This window comes from Musca domestica, unplaced genomic scaffold (genome assembly GCF_030504385.1).
Source record: "Musca domestica strain aabys unplaced genomic scaffold, Musca_domestica.polishedcontigs.V.1.1 81, whole genome shotgun sequence".
In the NCBI taxonomy this organism is placed as follows: Eukaryota; Metazoa; Arthropoda; class Insecta; order Diptera; family Muscidae; genus Musca; species Musca domestica.
Window position 1 is genome coordinate 2,708,517 of NW_026712412.1, and position 25,350 is coordinate 2,733,866.

General features: G+C 34.9%; 1 protein-coding gene across 6 annotated transcripts in view; it reads left to right on the forward strand.

Moving 5' to 3' along the window:
• LOC101892885 (putative FERM domain-containing protein FRMD8P1) overlaps positions 1-25,350 on the forward strand; it is a 1,829,920-nt gene that overhangs the window by 1,714,150 nt on the left and 90,420 nt on the right. Inside the window, exon 14 of one of the 6 annotated variants that reach the window (XM_059131211.1) lies at positions 6,346-6,491. The exons of the other annotated variants lie outside the window; for them this stretch is intronic. The gene's annotated coding sequence lies outside the window, so the exon portion shown is untranslated. Of the gene's footprint in view, positions 1-6,345; positions 6,492-25,350 lie in introns of those variants that run through there. 6 annotated transcript variants of the gene reach the window in all.

Below are 25,350 nucleotides of genomic sequence, written 5' to 3' on the forward strand. Positions count from 1 at the left end.
TTGGATAGATTACGTATAATTTCTGTGTAACTAAGGTAAATTACCTTGTCTACGTGACTGGCAGCGGAGGAATCACAAATGATCTTGAGAAAATTACAGCTATTTCCAACTGGCCAGTACCTAAAAACTTGATGCTAGTTAGAGGGTTTCTTGGACCATAGGTTGGTATAGGCGTTTTCTTATGATTTATCACCGAAACATTTTCCATCACGGAAGTTATTTCCACAAAGAAGAAATGTCAGTGGATTCAGTATAAATTACAGTCTTATAGTTTCACCATCAGCCATAGAAAAGGTAGAGAATATGATGTCCCAGAAGCTTTGTCTCGGATTCCGTTAGAAGATATTTCCGGTAAATACCCAGACTTGAAAATTGTTGATAAATATGTCTATCACAGAACTGATCACTATACGGGTGATGATGAAGAAGAAAAGATCAAAACTGCTGGAAATTATATTTCCCTATGAAATTATGTAACCAAGTTTTAGCCAAATCTCACATTGCTCCTGAAGCAGCACATAGGGGCATGGCAAATATGGTGAAGAACCCTCAATGGGTTAAAAGTCCGAATTAATCCGTCCATTCCCAAAATTATACACCGACTTACTAAGTCCATATCCCCGTAGTACGTCGGGACATATTGGAATTTTAATTGTTTTAGACCATCACTCGAAATTTCCTTAGCATTGCCCATTAAGGAAGTTCACAGCTTCGCCAATGCAAGACTTTCATTTAAAAAATATTTTTCATGTCATACGGCGTCCCGGAAACTATAGTTTCAGATAATGGAAGTCAATTCCGTTCGGATGAGTTTAATGCCTTTTTAACATCGTATGACGTCAAACATACCCACACCACACTGTACTCCCCACAATCGGACTCGTAAACCGTTCGCTGATTGCAGGGATACGAACTTACTTGAAACAATTAAAAAAACATTAAGTTCGGCCGGGCCGAACTTTTAATACCCTCCAACGCTGTGAATGTGGCAAACCTAATTCTGCTTCTTCACCTATTTCTATATTTTCTTTTTCTTAATTTCATTTTTCTCCTATTTTTTTAGCAACCAACTTAAGATTGTCTTCATCCAGCCAACATTTATAGTTCCTTTTAATGAAAACCTTTAAAGAGATCAGATCATTTTCCTTTGGATATACTTTGAAAAAACTTTCTCATCAAGATATTAAATGAAGTCTTGCCAGTCTTGCCAACATACAGTGAATCCGAAGTGAACAATCTATAATTCCGTACAGCCATTTTAGAAGAAAACCTAAATTTTGTTAGAATAGATCAGGATACAATCTCATTGGTGTTGAAGTTGGGTATCCTCCGCCATGTTGGCCAGCTGTGTTCCTTCCATGCAATCTTAAGAAATTGCTATCAACATAATTGTCCTTAAAAGTCAAAATCCACCTGAAAAATTATCTACAGGGTAATTCCGGGTTTCCATATTATATCTGTGACATCTACCGGATTCGGACGTTGTGGAAAACTTGCATCACAAAAAAACCCGAAACACTAAATCCGTTAAGAGATCTTTGATCTACGTCTCATCAAACAACGCTCAGTTTCGCATCCAAGAAGTAAAAAAACTGATTCCGAGGTCAAGCCCTGAACAATGCGATCATAAGACGTTAATGTCATCACCATAATAAATATTCTCGTTATATAAATATTACCGTTATATCAACGAAAATCAAAATGGTATTTTCCAAAAGCGTATGCCAGCGCTAATCGTCATCTCTGTTTGGTCCGAAAACTCTAATGGCCATATTTGCTACCAATTACGCCAGACATTTTTTCAAAGTGTTATATCATAATTTATGATTGAAGAAATACCTGCTCAAAAAAGTAATAACCCTCCAAAAGGAAATCTTACTCTACGATTTAATATTGAGTCAGATATTATGAAATCATAAACAGAATGCATTTATCTAAATAAGAATCAATACATTCGTACATTATATTTGTCTTACGTGAACTTGGAATAAAATAACCCTTTCTTTTTAATTCTATTTAAAATCCATCAATGTAAATAAATTATATCTATATCGATTTTATGATAATAGTCAGGAACATTGTATGTCTAATTTGACGAAATTTTATAACGAGTGTATATTCATAATCTTTAAGTTTATTATATCGCATGAGAGAAATTAATCCGACATAGCCCATCCTAATTGTACAAATATATTGTACATATTTTTGAGTAAGGTTGAGGCGCTGGAAGAATCTAGCAATAAAGAATAAATATTTTAAAATTGTGTGGCTGCGATTAGGCTAAGCAAGATTAGTTTCAGTAGTAGTTGAGGAACATATTTTTGAAATAAAATCAGAATTGAAACTACATCCAAAGAATAAGGTTGTTCTTTGTTTTCTCCTTTTCTACATTAATCCTCCGAGCAGGATCCGAATAAAGAATAGAGTTGGCAATCGAAGAGGGAGATTGGACTCTGTTCCCACTAACATTGGTCCTTCGAGACGGATCGAGAATAAAGTTGACAATCGAAGAGGGGGATTGTACTATTTTTATACCCTCCACCATACTATGGAGGGTATATTAACTTTGTCATTCCGTTTGTAACTCCTCGAAATACTTACGTCAGACCCAACTAAATATATTCTTGATCAGCGTAAAATTCTAAGTCGATTTAGCCATGTCCATCTGTCTGTCTGTCCGTCTGTCTGTTGTAATCACGCTATCTTTCGAACAATTGCGATAGAAGGCTAAAATTTTGCCCACGTGTTTATTTTTCCAGTAGGCAGGTTAAGTTCGCAAATGGGCCATGTAGGTCAACGTTTTCATATAGCCCCCATATAACGGTACCTCCCGACGTTCGGTATTTTGATGATTTTAGCGACATTATTCACCAGAATTGTTTTAACTTTGGTATTTGAAGTTCCAAAAGGATAGTACAGTCTATGGCGGAAAATTATCTGGGCAGGTCCACGTCTTCGTATAGCCCCCGAATTACGTATTTATAGTTCGTAATGGGAACTACAGTCTGTGACAGAAAAATATCTATGCAGGTCCAGTTCTTCGTATAGGCCCCATATATAAGTACCTCCCTATATTCGGTATTTTGTCGAGTTTAAGTACAATACCCACCGGAATTGTTTGTATTTGACGTTAGTAATGGATGCTATAGCCTGTGACAGAAAATTGTCTATGCTGGCCCAGGTCTTCGCACAGCTCCGATATAATGGTACCTCCCTATATACGATATTTTGATGATTTTAGCTACATTATTCACCATTTATTTCAAGTTTCGAATTTGAATTTGGTAATGGCAAACAATGCCTATGTAGGTCCACGTCGTATAGACCCCAATACAACGGCAATATTCGTTATTTTTAAAATTTAACAGAATTCTTTAAGGATTTTATTCTATACGATCCTTCAAGCCGTATCAAGAATTGAGACTACATCCAAAGAATAAGGTTGTTCTTTCTTTTTTCATGACTGATCCATAGAATAGATTGCCTCTTCGATTGTCAAGAAAAGGGAGATTCGATTCTATTCTCCCAAACACAAATGTTAAAAATATTATCTAGCATTCAGATTACTGAAGGCCTTAAAAGACAAAAATATACTAATGAGACCCAATCAAAGATTATTCTCTTTGAATTACATACTATAAAAAAAAAAGAAATGTCGACATCATCTCTTAGTTTATTATCACTTAAATGTGCACAACATTACTTTCTACTCTTGTGTTGATTTCAGATATTTTCTTTTGTTATTCCCCACTGAATATGTTAAGCCATTAAATGTATGAAATCCTAAGATTTGTATAAAGTTTTTTGATTTTTTTATCTATAAAAATTAACCGATGTATTATCGATACAATTACATCCTTAACCCGCCAATGGTGACGCTAATTTGACTTTGATTAATGGTGACGCCGGTCTCATGCACCGGGGATTTCAACTGAAGTTTTTTCGAAACGTATGACTAATAGTTAATATTTTTTTTATTATTTATCCACTTTGACAATAAAATAAAGATATTTAATCATTTTAAGCTCTTTTATTTCAATATTAAAGCTCACAGACATTTTTAAATAGAGCACTAAAAATAACAATGTTTTAGCAATTCATTTTTTAAAATTAAGAAAAAATAAAAAAATCACATATTAATTCAAGAAAATAATGTTAATTAGTCTTTCGACAATATGAACTTTTATAAAATGAACAAAATTGGTATCCTTCCAAAAAAAAAAAAAAAAAATCAAATATTGTTCCTTGTAGAAGATCTTCAAGCTGACGCTGGAAGCTTTCATAAGACATGCTGTAAAAAAATTTATATTATAAAACACATATATACATACACATGTAAACACACAAGTACACATATATTTACAATAAAACAGCAACAAATTATAATAAACTTAATAAAAACGCGAATAGTAAAAAAATAATTCTTGATTATTTTACTTACACAAACGGTGACTCACGGTCTCACACACCAGGGTAGAACAAAAATACACGAACTTGTGTTCACTAAGCAGTTTCGTCATGCACTGACGGTGGGGGATGTACTTAGCTACAGCTACTCGAAATCGCAACAAAAACGAATAACGGTGAAAAGAGTTATACGAATTTTTTAACACAACCGGTCTCACAGACCAGTGCGTCACCATTGGCGGGTTAAATATATGATTGAAGATGCTTATTCAAATTAATTTCCTTTTAAATAATAAATGCCTAGAAATGAATTGGTAAAATAAAAATTTGACGTATTCTTACAAAAAGAGATGATAAGATGAATTAAGAGTAGGTATAATTAGGGGTCCAACAACATGACAGGCCAAATTGGACATTTGGTAGAAAAGGTGAAACCTATCAATTAGACATTAAGATTAAACTTAATGATCTCCCGACTATGGAACGGAGACTCTTGTTGTTTAGATCTGTATTTCTAATAAGAGATTTAAGTGGTTCTAATAATTCAAAATTATTAATTTAATGTTCCCTCTCGTTTTACTCGATGTTGTTTTCTCTAATTTTATTGAGAAAAATAGATTACTTACGTGCTAAGACACAACAGAAATCTTAGGTGGTTTAGTTTTATGCATCTGTTTAAGACTACAACACCTGATATTTCTAATTCTATACATATGCCTAACTCAACACACATTTACTCTCCCTCTGAGCACATGTTTATGTGAGAATATTCTTTATTATCAATGCGTAAAGTGTTATCACCTCTTATGATTTTATCATACATGAGCACACATATACAAATATTCTAATGTGTTGGACTAAAAATACATAAAAATTGAACCTAGACCGCCTAGATATCTAATTTATTCCTATTGTCTATCATGTTCAAAGTTTTATGAACATTCTCCCGGGCGGCGAATAGATTATTTAGACATCCTGGCCTCGGGGGATTTGCATTCTTTATTAGAGGAAAGCTTATAAATAATACAATTAGAATTATTATTACTATAATTACTAATATAAAGGCTACGAGTGATGAGATGTGATAGAGCTTTAAGCCTATCAATTTCACATTTTCTTTCTTTAACTTGTCCACGAATAGATTATTTTTCGTCCGGGTTTACATCCTTCAGAAGAAACTAACCGAATTCTGTTGTTATCTCGTTATGTACTGTGTGCGTAGCTGCCAAAGTCACTTTACCGATCCTCGTTGTAGGGTCTGCATCCAGCGTGAGAGGTTCTTGCTCTGGAAGTTCCATAATCGTCTGTTGTTTGCGGGTTCATAGCAGATGAGCTGTTGTACTGGAAAACAACTTAAAAAGCCAATTGTTATTTCGTTTCAATGGCATCCAATAAGGCTTTTCTTCTATCTCATCATAGAAGAAAATTCACAATTATTTGTAGTTGCATCTCTCCATGGAAAATTCTCTTCTCACATTATCTATTCACCCAACGTCTCATTCAGTATGTGTTAAGAAATGGAAGGATCCAATTCAAAGTTGTATACAATATACAGGGAATTCACAAGAGCTATCAAAATCGCATCTCCTCCTTCAAATGGTGTCGGAATTACTCTGTAGAACTGGAATGACTGCCGATTGAACAGTGGTATTTTTATATAGTGCCAGTTGGGACCCCTCAGAAGTTCCCTGACCCGTCATCAAATGTAAGGTCTCTTTTAATTCCATTCTTGGCAGTACACATTTCTCAGGCAGAGCACCTCGTGTTTACATCAATTAATGCGTCAATGACCTCTTTTTGAACCTCGTCACATTCTTGCAAAAGCTCATGAATTTGTTTTGCTAAGTAATTCTCATTCATCGTAGCACTTATATTCTCAATTTTTCCTTTGGTATCTGTAAAATACGAATTAACTTCCTCTTTTGTTCTCTTCAAAAGATTTACCGTAGCGTCAACAACAGATGTCTGCTGTTTTGCTGGCTTCTTCAAATCCGTTTGGTCTAATGATTGTAAATATGGTTTCAGCTCAAAGTACACAACCATATTCCATGATGAGGAAACCATGTGGGTATGCGACATGGGATCAACCGAACTATTCATTTCATGTACGGATTATGCCTTGGTATTAAAATGACAGACAATTTAAACTTATGGACTTTGTCAGCGAGTTCATTTTATGGTCTTTGCTTTTAATAAATAACGTTTTCATAAAATGAAGGGCCTGAGTTTGGTTTAGTTATTTAAAGCTACATTAAGTGCCACTGTTTATGACTTTGCTATAACATGTTCGTTATTTACCATTGGGCCCATACATAACATCAAAACAAAATGATGTCAATAATATAAACACACATACATACACATGTTTACAGTCATGGGTTAACATAAACACTGATTGAATATGAACAACAATGGTCAAAAAATTGAAATTTATTACAAATTTATCTACTAAAATTAAAAACAGTTCAATAAAAAAGAACCGAATGGGAACGTCATTTTTTTATTTTGTTAAAAACAAGAAGAAGTTGTGAATGAAAAGACATAAAATCGGCTAGAAAAAAACATAAAATTAAATTCATGGCATTTCAATATTTTTAGAAAAATACATTGAAACCAGTAATCCACTTAAGTAGAGATTACAAAGTGGAACAAAAAGTGTCGTTACAAATATTCATTCCCAGCTACTACGTGTGATGTGGGTCCTTCTATGGCATGGAACTGTCGTCCACCTATTGATTTTTCTGGCTCTTGAAACTTGTTGCTAGCTATGCGGAGCCAGTTTGTTCCTTTCACCAATAAGTGTTCCAAACTGCTTACAACTGTTGGAGGGAAAATTGAAATTTATCAGTGAATCTCTTGAATTTTATCCTTCTTAGGATCACATCGGGGTCACCAAAAATGTTTACTAATGTAAAGGAAAGTACAACACTTAAATTATGTAATAATGTATAGATTTTGGATATTACTAAAACTAGCATTAAATGTAAAGTAAGCAATAAGTTACTTCAGCAATAACCCATACTATGTGAACCCTGCTTTAAATAAACAATAATTAATTCGTCCAGTTATATGATGACATAGAATAAAACTATTAAATAATAAAAAGAGTAAAAAATATTTGTATGCAAAAATATGTTCTTTTGAACAATCAACATAAATAATTCTTTATTTTTTAAACAAAAATATTTAACAACAAAATATAACAAATAATTGTTCTTCAAACTTAAAAATTTATGGAACATTTAGAATGATTGTGTATTGTTTTTATGATTAGTAATAAAATAAAATGTGTTTTTTTTTATACTTCCACCATACTTTGGAGGGTACATTAACTTTGTCATTCCGTTTGTAACTTCTTCAAATACTAGTGTCAGACCTAATAAAGTATATATATTCTTGATCAGCGTAAAATTCTAAGTCGATTTGGCGATGTCCGTCTGTCTGTCTCTCCGTCTGTTATCTTTCGAACGAATTGAGATAGAAGACTAAAATTTTGCACACATGGTTATTCTGCCAGTAGGCCGGATATTTGGTTTTTTGATGATTTTGGCGACATTATTCACCGGAAGTTTTTCATATTTGGTATTTGAAGTTCAAAATGGAAACCACCGCTTGTGACAGAAAATTGTCTGTGCAGGTCTACGTCTTCGTATAAACCCCATATAACGGTACCTCCCTATATTCGGTATTTTGATGATTTTAGCGTCATTATTCACAGGATTAGTTTCAAATTATGTATTTAGAGTTAGTAATGGGAACTACAGTCTATGATAGAAAACTGTGTATGCAGGTCCAGGTCTTCGTATAGGCCCCAAATATCAGTACTTCCCTATATTCGGTATTTTGACGATTTTATGCACAATACTCACCGAAATTGTTTGAGATGTTGTATTTGATGTTCGTAATGGATGCTACAGCCTTTGACAGGTCTTCGTATATGCGCCATATATATTAGTACTTCTCAATATTCGGTTTTTTGACGATTTTAGGTACAATACTCAACGAAATTGTTTGAGATATTGTATTTGAAGTTCGTAGTGGATGCTACAGCCTGTGACAGAAAATTGTCTATGCAGGTCCAGATCTTCCAGCGACTGGAAGAAATAGGAAAAGTCTGATGTTCAAAGACTACGAAATATGCCGCCTACGAACGCTTATGTAACAAACCTACAAGAATGGAATACCACAACTCATGGAGGACAATTATATAAGCTAGCACTAGGCATTTGTTGCCACCCTAACGCCGTCTATTGTTTGGTAAGTAACGACTGCTACTCCATGCACTTGAGACCATTTATGTTTTTTTTTTTTGTCATCACACCTATTAGTATGAAATCAGCGTACATAGGGTGTATATTGAACTTATTTACTATATATATATACACATATATATATACACATATATATCACGGGAATTCTTTCAAATTTGATGTTTGTAGTTCGTAATGGATACTACAGCCTATGACAGAAAATTGTTTTTGATGGCCACGTCTTCGTATAGCCCCGACATAACGTTACCTCCTTACATTCTCTATTCTGATGATGATGTACATTATTCACCGAATTTTTTATTCAAGTTTCCCATTTGAGTATTGTAATGGTTTATGACAAAAGCTGCCCATGCAGGTCCACTTCGTGAGTGGCTAGCTTTCCTTCCCTTTCGATATCGTGGAACAGGCTGTCAATGACTTCGCACTAGTAAATAAGTTCAATATACACCCTATGTACGCTGATTTCATACTAATAGGTGTGATGACAAAAAAAAAAAACATAAATGGTCTCAAGTGCATGGAGTAGCAGTCGTTACTTACCAAACAATAGACGGCGTTAGGGTGGCAACAAATGCCTAGTGCTAGCTCATATCATTGTCCTCCATGAGTTGTGGTATTCCATTCTTGTAGGTTTGTTACATAAGCGTTCGTAGGCGGCATATTTCGTAGTCTTTGAACATCAGACTTTTCCTATTTCTTCCAGTCGCTGGAAGATCTGGACCTGCATAGACAATTTTCTGTCACAGGCTGTAGCATCCACTACGAACTTCAAATACAATATCTCAAACAATTTCGTTGAGTATTGTACCTAAAATCGTCAAAAAACCGAATATTGAGAAGTACTAATATATATGGCGCATATACGAAGACCTGTCAAAGGCTGTAGCATCCATTACGAACATCAAATACAACATCTCAAACAATTTCGGTGAGTATTGTGCATAAAATCGTCAAAATACCGAATATAGGGAAGTACTGATATTTGGGGCCTATACGAAGACCTGGACCTGCATACACAGTTTTCTATCATAGACTGTAGTTCCCATTACTAACTCTAAATACATAATTTGAAACTAATCCTGTGAATAATGACGCTAAAATCATCAAAATACCGAATATAGGGAGGTACCGTTATATGGGGGTTATACGAAGACGTAGACCTGCACAGACAAATTTCTGTCACAAGCGGTGGTTTCCATTTTGAACTTCAAATACCAAATATGAAAAACTTCCGGTGAATAATGTCGCCAAAATCATCAAAAAACCAAATATCCGGCCTACTGGCAGAATAACCATGTGTGCAAAATTTTAGTCTTCTATCTCAATTCGTTCGAAAGATAACAGACGGAGAGACAGACAGACGGACATCGCCAAATCGACTTAGAATTTTACGCTGATCAAGAATATATATACTTTATTAGGTCTGACACTAGTATTTGAAGAAGTTACAAACGGAATGACAAAGTTAATGTACCCTCCAAAGTATGGTGGAAGTATAAAAAAAACACATTTTATTTTATTACTAATCATAAAAACAATACACAATCATTCTAAATGTTCCATAAATTTTTAAGTTTGAAGAACAATTATTTGTTATATTTTGTTGTTAAATATTTTTGTTTAAAAAATAAAGAATTATTTATGTTGATTGTTCAAAAGAACATATTTTTGCATACAAATATTTTTTACTCTTTTTATTATTTAATAGTTTTATTCTATGTCATCATATAACTGGACGAATTAATTATTGTTTATTTAAAGCAGGGTTCACATAGTATGGGTTATTGCTGAAGTAACTTATTGCTTACTTTACATTTAATGCTAGTTTTAGTAATATCCAAAATCTATACATTATTACATAATTTAAGTGTTGTACTTTCATTTAAGTGTTTACTTTCATTAGTAAACATTTTTGGTGACCCCGATGTGATCCTAAGAAGGATAAAATTCAAGAGATTCACTGATAAATTTCAATTTTCCCTCCAACAGTTGTAAGCAGTTTGGAACACTTATTGGTGAAAGGAACAAACTGGCTCCGCATAGCTAGCAACAAGTTTCAAGAGCCAGAAAAATCAATAGGTGGACGACAGTTCCATGCCATAGAAGGACCCACATCACACGTAGTAGCTGGGAATGAATATTTGTAACGACACTTTTTGTTCCACTTTGTAATCTCTACTTAAGTGGATTACTGGTTTCAATGTATTTTTCTAAAAATATTGAAATGCCATGAATTTATTTTTATGTTTTTTTCTAGCCGATTTTATGTCTTTTCATTCACAACTTCTTCTTGTTTTTAACAAAATAAAAAAATTACGTTCCCATTCGGTTCTTTTTTATTTAACTGTTTTTAAATTTAGTAGATAAATTTGTAATAAATTTCAATTTTTTGACCATTGTTGTTCATATTCAATCAGTGTTTATGTTAACCCATGACTGTAAACATGTGTATGTATGTGTGTTTATATTATTGACATCATTTTGTTTTGATGTTATGTATGGGCCCAATGGTAAATAACGAACATGTTATAGCAAAGTCATAAACAGTGGCACTTAATGTAGCTTTAAATAACTAAACCAAACTCAGGCCCTTCATTTTATGAAAACGTTATTTATTAAAAGCAAAGACCATAAAATGAACTCGCTGACAAAGTCCATAAGTTTAAATTGTCTGTCATTTTAATACCATACAGATATAAGTTTTTGTGTATTTTTACTTTGAAAAATACATATATATGACCAAAATTTTGTAGAAACTCGCGAGTAAATTTAATGCTGGAACAAAACTTGAAGAATAAAATAAGTTTATCTGCTGTTTTTTTTTTTTTAGCAAATTACGGGTAAAATGTATGTATATTGAACTTATTTTTACTAGTGTCTACCAAGGCATAATCCGTACATGAAATGAATAGTTCGGTTGATCCCATGTCGCATACCCACATGGTTTCCTCATCATGGAATATGGTTGTGTACTTTGAGCTGAAACCATATTTACAATCATTAGACCTAGTTTCCGAATTGCTGAAAACATCAAAAAGCTTATGCCCACAGCTTCAGACTTTTAAGTGGCAATGTTGGTACACTAAAAACAATATGGAACTCTAGATTAATAAGATAAAGACCAACAATCAATTATTCCTCAGAAAGGGCAACCGTCAAAAAGAGGAGCTCCGTTGAAATTCGTGGGTTCGTTTCAACACTGGGTATTTGGGGTGATGGACGGTGACGATCGATTAACTATGGAGAACAATATGAAAAATCTTTTAGTCAACCAAACGGATTTGAAGAAGCCAGCAAAACAGCAGACATCTGTTGTTGACGCTACGGTAAATCTTTTGAAGAGAACAACAGAGGAAGTTAATTCGCATTTTACAGATACCAAAGGAAAAATTGAGAATATAAGTGCTACGATGAATGAGAATTACTTAGCAAAACAAATTCATGAGCTTTTGCAAGAATGTGACGAGGTTCGGTGAATAATGTACATCATCATCAGAATAGTGAATGTAAGGAGGTAACGTTATGTTGGGGCTATACGAAGACGTGGCCATCAAAAACAATTTTCTGTCATAGGCTGTAGTATCCATTACGAACTACAAACATCAAATTTGAAAGAATATATATATATATATATATATATACTTTGCGGGGTCTAAAATGTATATTTCGAAGTGTTACAAATGGAATGACAAACTTAATACATCTCCCATACTATGGTAGAGCGTTTAAAAAGAGCCAAAATGACAGATTTAAATGCGAAAACCCAGTAAACAATGCAATATCTAAGTGACAGCTCGGTTATAAACAAACAAATTGCAGACAAACAAACAACATAACATTTTCCAACATTGTTGCTGATGGTTTTATTATTATGGGGTTACATCGACGATCGATGAGGATTTGGCTTGTCATACAAACCATTATATAGGGGATATAAATCATCTACCCAGTAATGGTTGGAAGGAATAGTCAATTTTTGAAAACAAGATGATTGTCAGGCAGGTCTAAATATCATTCATACTGATGCATTTGTCGATGTTGTCAAATACCGTATGATTAAATGCCTCCACACATGCTAGGGTAGTTCAGGCGCAATTAGGTGAGAATTAATTAATATAAGCGCTACATCTCTCCAGAGTGAGATACAAGCCCACACAGTACACTTAATCTATTTAATTGTCATTCTAAACTTGATTCCAAAGAACCTTTGGCTATTGAATAGGGATTAGCAGGACTACATAAAAACTCACTTGTGTTACGCAAGAACAACGGATAAGTTATAAAATCACTATATATAAAATCACTATATAAAAATCACTTTGGAGTCAATTGATAATACAAAGCCCTTCATATCAACAATCACACAGGTAGATATTTAAAAATATTTCAAACAAATGTCCCAAAAATTATAAACAATTTTTTAGGAAGATCTATGCATAAAACACCATTTAATATAACACTACCTCAACAAAATAAATAGAAAAATACTCTAACATGCCAAGACATCTGCAAATCAAATCATTTCATCTGAGAATGCAGCCAATTTTTGAAAAAGAATAAAAGATGGCATAACTACAGAAGGTATAAAAAGGTTCTGCCTTATTACAATTTTTTTCTTTTGGTGCCCTCATTCTTTCAAAGCAATACACATTTTTCGAATAAAAATAAAAATATTTCAAATTTGGTTGTAAAATAAATGCATATTTTCCACACAAACGTGTAACAAATTGTACAATTTTGTGATAAAACTGTATTGTTCTACTATTTTAGATTCAATCTTGTGGAATAACCCCGTTCTCCATTCTTGTTTCGCGGGTTTTCCCCAATATGAGAATTTTGTTAAAAAAATTGAAAATAAACAAAGGCCACTGTTGCATGTTTAAAAGTCTATTTGTCACTATAAGACTCCACCACAGAGTTGCATTTTTATAGATTCTTTAAGGTTTATATTTGGATCAATTTTAACTCCAAAAACCATATTTGGATGGATAGTTGGAGGACCCATACCAGGAAGCACCTGTCAATGAAAACAAATATTACTTCAAAATACAACTTCAATAGAGAAAGTACTTACTAGAAAAATTTAACTGTCAGAAGAAGACCAATTTTGTGAACGAAATTACACTGAAACAACAATACGAGGATGGAAGATATGTGGTGGCTTCCACGGAATATCGCCTCAACTCAATTCTACAGAATGGAAAAGAAGCTTATGGAAATACCCGACATAAAAGAACAATACGATGTCTCAATACTGAATACTTAGAACTTGGTAATAAGCGAAAAATCAAACCGAATGAAATGCCAAATTACTATCGACCGATCGACTAACAATGAAGTTGAGAGTCGTATTTAACACTTCTTGTCCCACATCAAATAAAACAAGTCTCAGTGACATACCTTTCCTGGACCCATTCTACAACCGGATTTAGTATTGCAAATTTTAAAATGGATATTCTTATGTTGTATTAGCTGGTGGTCGCAGTGCAGAGGAATCAATCAAAGCACGAAAGGAATTAACTGCCGCCTAAACTCGGCCGGATTTACACCCATGATATTCCACTCAAGATATTGAACTGAAATAATTTTGTTTAAAATGCCAAAGATATTGGATGGATTCAATACACACTAGATGGATTTTGTGACATGTATGAAAGTGCGTATGGATTCACAAAAATGTTCGGAATGAAAATTCTGTCCATACCACACATACATTCTTATTTGCAGCAAAGACTCGTGTCTCTTCTATTTAAGGACAACGAATACCCTATTTTCTTAGCATGCTTAAAAAGCTATTGGAGCACCTTTGTTGGAAACATAGTCACGGAAATTGCTGAAATTGATGGACAATGAAACTTAAAACAAGTCGATTCGGAAATAATCCAGCTGATATTGCGAGCCGTGGATGTTCACCCGCAGAGCTAACGACTCATGAACTCTGGTGGCAGGGACCGCAATGGCTCAGAATGCTAATATCACAAGATAACCCAAATGACACAAATTTGGAAGCCAAAACACAAAGGGTATTATTAAAGCAAATGGCAGTTTGTCACAATCGCCAGCCATAATATGGCGAACATCATCCAATAATACTACCACATGGCGCAAAACTCAGCAAATTGTTAGTCGAATTAATCATAAGATTACCTTACACCGTGGCAATTAATTAATGACCCGAGTACTAAAATGCAAATTTACAAACACAGGGGTAGATTTTGGAGGACACAAAACAAATAATATCAATTAAAATAAAAACAGAAACATCAAACAAGCATAAACATCAATGTATGTTCACGTATCGGTGTAGCGGCTGTGTACCGCACCATCTACTTTAAAATATGTTGGCGGCTGTTGCACTGTCCAACTTTGCACGTACCTGCAGTTTTAAATCAAGTGTATTGTGTGGGCTTTTATCACACGCTGGAGAGATGTTGCGCTCATCTTCATTCACGCCCAATACGAATGGAGACTGAACTAGCTTCAACGTAATTGGGCCAGAACTATTCTAGTGTGTCAAGGTCGAAGGCGGCATTTTAATTTTGCAGAGTTTACTACATCGACGAGTGCGTCGTTATGAATGATATTCAGACCTGCCTGACTATCATCATGATCTAGAGGCTCTCTCTTATACCGTTAGGCCTCCCGCTCTCCAGAACTACTAATTCCTTCCTACCATTACTGGGTAGGTGATTTTTATCCCCTATATAATGGTTTGTATGACCAACACAAGCGTCATCTTCGAGGTAGCCCCATAATCATACAATCATCTGCCACAATCTCAATACCGTCTTTTTTTCCGATTTTGTAGGTACTGGAACAAAGGAATAAATAGTAGGTTATCTAACGTTTTAAACTCGACTGAGCAGTAGTTTCAGCGTGGTGTGATTGAAAAGATTGAAAACTTTGATAAGTCAAGAGTCCCTTCTACAGTCCATCTCCCCTATGCATCGACCTTTGTCATGGAATGATGCTAATGTTAACCGAGACAGCTTGTTCCATAGAACGCGTCTACCGGTTCCTTGTATAGGATTGGGATCTGTTGCGAAACGGAAGTATGTTATAGATATGTCAAAAAAAGGATGTTAAATATTATAGACTTTGTTAATATAATGTTTATTCCGTCCGGATATGAGCAAACAGATTTATTTAATTTTTATTAATATATTGGTTTTATTCGGTATTCTTTTGATTTTGGCCGCAGTTTTATAACTTATCCGTTGTTGTTGCGTAACACAAGTGAGTTTTTATGTAGTCCTGCTAATCCCTATTCAATAGCCAAAGGTTCTTTGGAATCAAGTTTAGAATGACAATTAAATAGATTAAGTGTACTGTGTGGGCTTGTATCTCACTCTGGAGAGATGTAGCGCTTATATTAATTAATTCTCACCTAATTGCGCCTGAACTACCCTAGCATGTGTGGAGGCATTTAATCATACGGTATTTGACAACATCGACAAATGCATCAGTATGAATGATATTTAGACCTGCCTGACAATCATCTTGTTTTCAAAAATTGACTATTCCTTCCAACCATTACTGGGTAGATGATTTATATCCCCTATATAATGGTTTGTATGACAAGCCAAATCCTCATCGATCGTCGATGTAACCCCATAATAATAAAACCATCAGCAACAATGTTGGAAAATGTTATGTTGTTTGTTTGTCTGCAATTTGTTTGTTTATAACCGAGCTGTCACTTAGATATTGCATTGTTTACTGGGTTTTCGCATTTAAATCTGTCATTTTGGCTCTTTTTAAGAGCGTTTAAAAAGAGCCAAAATGACAGATTTAAATGCGAAAACCCAGTAAACAATGCAATATCTAAGTGACAGCTCGGTTATAAACAAACAAATTGCAGACAAACAAACAACATAACATTATCCAACATTGTTGCTGATGGTTTTATTATTATGGGGTTACATCGACGATCGATGAGGATTTGGCTTGTCATACAAACCATTATATAGGGGATATAAATCATCTACCCAGTAATGGTTGGAAGGAATAGTCAATTTTTGAAAACAAGATGATTGTCAGGCAGGTCTAAATATCATTCATACTGATGCATTTGTCGATGTTGTCAAATACCGTATGATTAAATGCCTCCACACATGCTAGGGTAGTTCAGGCGCAATTAGGTGAGAATTAATTAATATAAGCGCTACATCTCTCCAGAGTGAGATACAAGCCCACACAGTACACTTAATCTATTTAATTGTCATTCTAAACTTGATTCCAAAGAACCTTTGGCTATTGAATAGGGATTAGCAGGACTACATAAAAACTCACTTGTGTTACGCAACAACAACGGATAAGTTATAAAACTGCGGCCAAAATCAAAAGAATACCGAATAAAACCAATATATTAATAAAAATTAAATAAATCTGTTTGCTCATATCCGGACGGAATAAACATTATATTAACAAAGTCTATAATATTTAACATCCTTTTTTTGACATATCTATAACATACTTCCGTTTCGCAACAGATCCCAATCCTATACAAGGAACCGGTAGACGCGTTCTATGGAACAAGCTGTCTCGGTTAACATTAGCATCATTCCATGACAAAGGTCGATGCATAGGGGAGATGGACTGTAGAAGGGATTCTTGACTTATCAAAGTTTTCAATCTTTTCAATCACACCACGCTGAAACTACTGCTCAGTCGAGTTTAAAACGTTAGATAACCTACTATTTATTCCTTTGTTCCAGTACCTACAAAAATCGGAAAAAAAGACGGTATTGAGATTGTGGCAGATGATTGTATGATTATGGGGCTACCTCGAAGATGACGCTTGTGTTGGTCATACAAACCATTATATAGGGGATAAAAATCACCTACCCAGTAATGGTAGGAAGGAATTAGTAGTTCTGGAGAGCGGGAGGCCTAACGGTATAAGAGAGAGCCTCTAGATCATGATGATAGTCAGGCAGGTCTGAATATCATTCATAACGACGCACTCGTCGATGTAGTAAACTCTGCAAAATTAAAATGCCGCCTTCGACCTTGACACACTAGAATAGTTCTGGCCCAATTACGTTGAAGCTAGTTCAGTCTCCATTCGTATTGGGCGTGAATGAAGATGAGCGCAACATCTCTCCAGCGTGTGATAAAAGCCCACACAATACACTTGATTTAAAACTGCAGGTACGTGCAAAGTTGGACAGTGCAACAGCCGCCAACATATTTTAAAGTAGATGGTGCGGTACACAGCCGCTACACCGATACGTGAACATACATTGATGTTTATGCTTGTTTGATGTTTCTGTTTTTATTTTAATTGATATTATTTGTTTTGTGTCCTCCAAAATCTACCCCTGTGTTTGTAAATTTGCATTTTAGTACTCGGGTCATTAATTAATTGCCACGGTGTAAGGTAATCTTATGATTAATTCGACTAACAATTTGCTGAGTTTTGCGCCATGTGGTAGTATTATTGGATTATGTTCGCCATATTATGGCTGGCGATTGTGACAAACTGCCATTTGCTTTAATAATACCCTTTGTGTTTTGGCTTCCAAATTTGTGTCATTTGGGTTATCTTGTGATATTAGCATTCTGAGCCATTGCGGTCCCTGCCACCAGAGTTCATGAGTCGTTAGCTCTGCGGGTGAACATCCACGGCTCGCAATATCAGCTGGATTATTTCCGAATCGACTTGTCTTAAGTTTCATTGTCCATCAATTTCAGCAATTTCCGTGACTATGTTTCCAACAAAGGTGCTCCAATAGCTTTTTAAGCATGCTAAGAAAATAGGGTATTCGTTGTCCTTAAATAGAAGAGACACGAGTCTTTGCTGCAAATAAGAATGTATGTGTGGTATGGACAGAATTTTCATTCCGAACATTTTTGTGAATCCATACGCACTTTCATACATGTCACAAAATCCATCTAGTGTGTATTGAATCCATCCAATATCTTTGGCATTTTAAACAAAATTATTTCAGTTCAATATCTTGAGTGGAATATCATGGGTGTAAATCCGGCCGAGTTTAGGCGGCAGTTAATTCCTTTCGTGCTTTGATTGATTCCTCTGCACTGCGACCACCAGCTAATACAACATAAGAATATCCATTTTAAAATTTGCAATACTAAATCCGGTTGTAGAATGGGTCCAGGAAAGGTATGTCACTGAGACTTGTTTTATTTGATGTGGGACAAGAAGTGTTAAATACGACTCTCAACTTCATTGTTAGTCGATCGGTCGATAGTAATTTGGCATTTCATTCGGTTTGATTTTTCGCATATTACCAAGTTCTAAGTATTCAGTATTGAGACATCGTATTGTTCTTTTATGTCGGGTATTTCCATAAGCTTCTTTTCCATTCTGTAGAATTGAGTTGAGGCGATATTCCGTGGAAGCCACCACATATCTTCCATCCTCGTATTGTTGTTTCAGTGTAATTTCGTTCACAAAATTGGTCTTCTTCTGACAGTTAAATTTTTCTAGTAAGTACTTTCTCTATTGAAGTTGTATTTTGAAGTAATATTTGTTTTCATTGACAGGTGCTTCCTGGTATGGGTCCTCCAACTATCCATCCAAATATGGTTTTTGGAGTTAAAATTGATCCAAATATAAACCTTAAAGAATCTATAAAAATGCAACTCTGTGGTGGAGTCTTATAGTGACAAATAGACTTTTAAACATGCAACAGTGGCCTTTGTTTATTTTCAATTTTTTTAACAAAATTCTCATATTGGGGAAAACCCGCGAAACAAGAATGGAGAACGGGGTTATTCCACAAGATTGAATCTAAAATAGTAGAACAATACAGTTTTATCACAAAATTGTACAATTTGTTACACGTTTGTGTGGAAAATATGCATTTATTTTACAACCAAATTTGAAATATTTTTATTTTTATTCGAAAAATGTGTATTGCTTTGAAAGAATGAGGGCACCAAAAGAAAAAAATTGTAATAAGGCAGAACCTTTTTATACCTTCTGTAGTTATGCCATCTTTTATTCTTTTTCAAAAATTGGCTGCATTCTCAGATGAAATGATTTGATTTGCAGATGTCTTGGCATGTTAGAGTATTTTTCTATTTATTTTGTTGAGGTAGTGTTATATTAAATGGTGTTTTATGCATAGATCTTCCTAAAAAATTGTTTATAATTTTTGGGACATTTGTTTGAAATATTTTTAAATATCGACCTGTGTGATTGTTGATATGAAGGGCTTTGTATTATCAATTGACTCCAAAGTTTTGAATTTGTTTGTTAAGAAAGTGGATGTTGACAATCGCTAAATGAGTACACGAAAAAAAGACTCTAGGTAATTTCGTCGAACAAATGGTTTTAAAATCCGATCCTATCCTTTGACATCGACTTCAAGCATCCCCAGAGTCTGAATACAGCTATTGACTGTACGTTATAGTTTTTGAATAGTATAACTGGATTCTGTAGAAACTAATCAACAGTCATATATGATATTTCGAGTGCAGAGTGCAACTCGAATGTATGTTGATTCCAAAGTATGTACCGCATCATCAAGTTTGGTGTTGAAACAATTGAAATATAATCCAAAATATCGTTGACGTAGTTTGCAAAATTACCGTTAAAGTGTTATCCATTATAAAAGATGAGAGTTAACCTTCAAGATATTTGGTGGTGTTACATGAATGAACGACAGTCTAATGAAAAGGACATACTTGGGTTACAAATTCAATTTTGACCCATTTTTTTATTTCTAAAATAAGGATAAGATTTCTTCTTCAGTTGTTACCGACAAGAGCGATCTTGTCTTGCGGATTTGAGTCAAATTATATTTCGTTTTCTTTCGAACAGTTTGTTTTCCAAAAATCGCATATGTATATTTGTGTCAATATGGCGCTAATGTATGCACATGTACACCACGTTCAGAAATTTCCAATATTTTTGTATGATTTTGATGTTTTTTGGCTGAAATTAAAAAAAGTAACAATAAATTGAATCTTCTTGTTTTAAAACACCGCTCTATACAGTGATTTCGAGCGGGTGTAATGGGTGGGTTACACGCGGATTTTCAATGCCGCAAAAGCGTATATTTTGCTTATTTATTTTCCCGCTAAGATGGAAACGGGCTTCATCACTCATGATTATTTTTTATGAAAAATCATCTTCTTCTTGCACGGAAACATCTTCGGGACTTTGTACGAAAACATATTTAAACCTTGTACCAAATTCGCTGTAAAGACCGTCGACTGATACAAATTTGCGTGGTACATCGTCTGGTCGATGGCGCTTCCATGACTATTTCGGCTGCAGCAGCAATATTCTCTACAGAACGCATACTCCGTGGTTTGCCACGCCCGGAAGCATATGCTGTTATGTCAGTCTCTAGACGGCCGAGAAATCTGAGACGAAATTTACGTTGTGTCAAAGTCACCGACCAATTATTGTTTAAATAAATAGTCACTAATATTCCGCGTTCTGGAGCAGTGTAGCGTAACGCTGTTAATTAACGCGTCTTTCGCATATATTTACTACAAAAATGCCAAAACAGAATTGACATTAGGGGGCGATCGTAAAATTTATAGCATTTTTGGATAGGAGTATTACTTCTGCCAAAATATATGTATTACCTCGACATAGGAAACTATGTATGGATCTTCCTATCTCGCTGAGCTGAGTTAATTACGGCCAAATCCTCACGAAATTTAAAGTATATAGCATTTTCGGATAGGAGTATTACATCTGCCAAAAAAAAATATTTAAGAAACATATGTAAAATTTCCATTAAACTGCGAATGTGTTAGCCAAGATGTAGCAAATTAGGTACAATATATATCCAAAAGAAATTGATTTCAGTTATTCCGCTCATAAGTCAAGAACCGCTGGACTGATTTTAACAATTCTCACCAATTCGCAAGGGCCTTTTGCTAGAAAAAGATAGTTTTGAGGAAAAATATGCTATAAAAATATTGGATAATTTTTGTTACCTTTTTAGCTATTGTCATACTTTTTATCGCATGAGATTCTTTCCAATTTGGCTTACAGTTTCATTATATACAGGTCACAATTATCATCCGATCTTCACGAAATGTTGCATAGGGGTAAATATAGTGTCAAAACTGAAGCATATTGTTTTTAGAGATGTACATTTAAGAGTTCAAATGGACTTGAAATTTATTTTTCCGGATAATTTAAAACCAATCGACAAATATTTTTATGAGAAGAGAGTTAAGAACAGGGAGGGAGAATATCGGTTGCTACCGTTATATGGGGGCTATACGAAGACGTTGACCTGACAATTTTCTGTCATAGGCTGTAGTATCCATTACGAACTTCGAAAACCAAATTTGAAACCATTCCGTTGAATAATGTCGCTAAAATACTGGATATCGGGAGGTACCGTTATATGGGGGCCATACGAAGACGTGGACTGGCACTAAATTTGAAACAATTCCAGTGTATAATGTCGCTAAAATCACCAAAATACGGAAAATAGGTACATACCATACCATGGGGGCTATACCAAAACGTGGACCTATATGAACCATTTTCAATACCAAATACCGTCAATCCGTCTGTGGAAATCACTCTAGCTTCCGAACGAAATGAAGCAGGTTGATAAAATTTGTCTCAAACGTATGTTATGTCTGCAGGACTTTTGGAACAGAAAATTGTCCGTGACAATATTTACCAGAATTATTTTAAATTTGCTACTTAAAGTTCGTAATGGATACTACAGCCTGTACTAGAAAATTGTCTATGCAGGTCCAGGTCTTCCCAAAGGCCCCATATTATGGTTCCTCCTCTATTGGCTATTTTGACGATTTTAGCTACGTTAGTCACCGATTTTTTTTTTTTCAAGTTTCGCATTTGAATATTGTAATGGCTTGTGACAAAAGTTGCCTATGCAGGCCCACGCAGCTGTATACACTCTAAAAAAGCGGCTACATTCTGTATTTTTAAGATTTTAATGCATTTCATTTTTCTGGAAATTCCTTCTAAATGTTGGAGGATTTTCAAGCCCTGCTGAAATAACAGCTTTTTTACTTGTTTTTTTTTTTTGTGCTGTGCGTGTTAATACATTAGGGACATACCCAGCTAACAATTTTTTCCAACGACCCTAATGTCCGATTTTTGTCGACATTGTCTGCCGCTTCTCCAGAAAATTTTCCGAGCATTTGCACATACTCGTATTTTTTATTTGCAGAGAGTTAACTCTTTTTTGAGGAGTTTTTGTAAGGTTTCTCCAGAAAAGTTTCAGAGTAATCTGATTAATCCAAGAATCGATTTAATGAGGCCAAAGGACTGAAATTATGTAGAGGGTTTTTGTTGGATAATCTTTCCAGTTTTTTCTCAAAATACGCATGATTATGATGATAACATTCAGAGATTCTTCCATTTCATGTGCATCGAGCTCTTTGCGGTATTTTTGTTGTATATCTTATGATTCTTAGATCGTGCACTGAAGAGTTCTGAAAGAGTTTCGATGGTTTAATCTTCTGTCTTCGTATCATGGCCTTTTTAATTTTCCATTAAATTCACTTTTTTGACCTGATAGGAATAAAGGACATCAATGTTGCGATGAGGTTTTTGGTGCTAGTCCTCGGGATGTCAGCTGGATTTTGCTTAGAGCTGACATGGTGATTTGAATTGATTTGAATCGCTTAGTTGTTCAGTTTTGGTTATTCTGTTTGCAACAAAGGTGTGAAAGGATGCTGCAGGGGAATTTTTGACTCCGTCCAGATATGGCTTGGAGTATTTTGTAGGTGCAGATGTTGCCTTACCCTATTTGCCAACTCCACACCCTTGTCGGTTCATTTTTCGATATCTGCAGTGAAGACGAATTTATGCATCCGAAATGCCAGCAGCACTGAAAATAGCTCACTTTGTACAGTTGGTCGGGCATAAAGAATGTCGTTAAGTGATGAGCCGCTGTATGTTTAAGCTGATGCATCAAATACTACCCGCAACTTTGTAGTTGAACTTTCTGGTTTCAACACGTAATGATGAAGCATTATGTAATGTACATCGGGAATGTCATCTTGTAGAATTTCTTCCATGTTGCCCGAAGATTCATATTCTTTCTTAAGGTTCCAGTGACAAAAATTGTTTGAAGACCATTGTTAGAAGTTCCGAGAGCTGATTGTTTCTCTGCAAATGGTAACCGAGCTATGAATCTACCGTCCTCGTTTCTTTGTACGTTTTGTAGTAAATGATATTCACAATGTTTCTCAGTTAAGGACAGTGCACGTTCTGTAGTATTTACTTCTTCGAGTTTCCAGAAAATTTCGATCAGGTCGTTTATCGTTGGTTGTTCTGGGGTAAACACTGCACAGATAATCAAGTTGTTGTCGTTGTTTTCTTTAATTTACCCGTTACAATCCATCCCAAAGCTGTATTTTGTAGAATTGGCACGTTCTTGCTGATTCTTATTTGTTGTGACCGCATCAGTAGGTGACAAAATTCTGCTCCGATCAGCGTATACATTTTGTTCATTTGATTGAAACATGCATCTGTTAGATTAATATTATCAGTAAGATTCCAATCTGATGTGTTGAATGGTTTTGTAGGCTGAGGTGGTACAATGGTTGGGAGTACAAAAGCTTCGGTTGTGGTAGTAAACTTGCCAGAGCAAGAATGTAACTCTAAATTTATTTGAAAGGATGAGTTGTGGACCATTCCCGCCTATTTCTTCAAACTTTGGAGTCTGTGGGTAATATAAAGCCCTCTATAACAAAATTTGCTCACCAAAAACCGAATAACAATCACACAGATAGATATTTGATAATATTTCAAACAAATATCCCAAAAATTACCAACAATTTGTGAGGAAGGCCTATAGAAAAATACTCAAACATGCCAAATCACTTCATCAGAGAATGCAGCGAATTTTTAAACAAAAGTATGATTGATAGAATTCACATCGTGGAAACGTCAAACTTATGTTAAAACTGCTTGCTCATCAAATACCTACGAGTCAATGATTGCAACAAACAGTTTCAAGGGCAAACGATGAACTATTGACGTAATGAAATATTATTGTTATTGTTAACATTCTCCGCCACATTGAGCGAATAGCGAAAGTTAACAATTGTTTATATTTATAAAAAAGTGATAATAAATAATAATTTATAATTAAGTAATTTATAAAAAAAATGATTGTTCTGTATAAACCACCGAGTTTTGATGGCGTGGTGCAAGTTGTGGCTGATTCATTTTATTTTTCGGCCTATTAGGATGACTATCATCAATATCATACATAAATCCGATATTTGGCTGCGGAAGTATCTGAAACCTCATTTGGAAGCACTTTGATGTCCCATTGGAGTATCTTTAATGTCTGACAGCTGTTTTTGTATTGTGGTGAATTCATCCATGGCATTTAAATCGATGTTTGGGTCTCTTGACCTCAGAAGGGTTGCCAAGTTCCGTAAAATTACCAGTTATAGTGTATGAAATGTGAATCGTGGTGGCACTAGTTTCATGTCCATGTATGATAAATTTTTGCGGATGCAGGTTGGCTTCATGGAAAGAAAACCAGATCGTTTGATGGTAAATTGTATGGTTTCAAAGTCGCACACTGCAGTAATCTCTAATGGATTTGGTGTTGCATAGAGCCAACGATTGATAGTGTCCATTGCGATAAAAGAAACCTGTTTCTGTATTTTCCCTAAAATATATTGTGGGGATATCTTGCTGCTTGTGTCATGGGCAATGCTGACTTGTAATGCA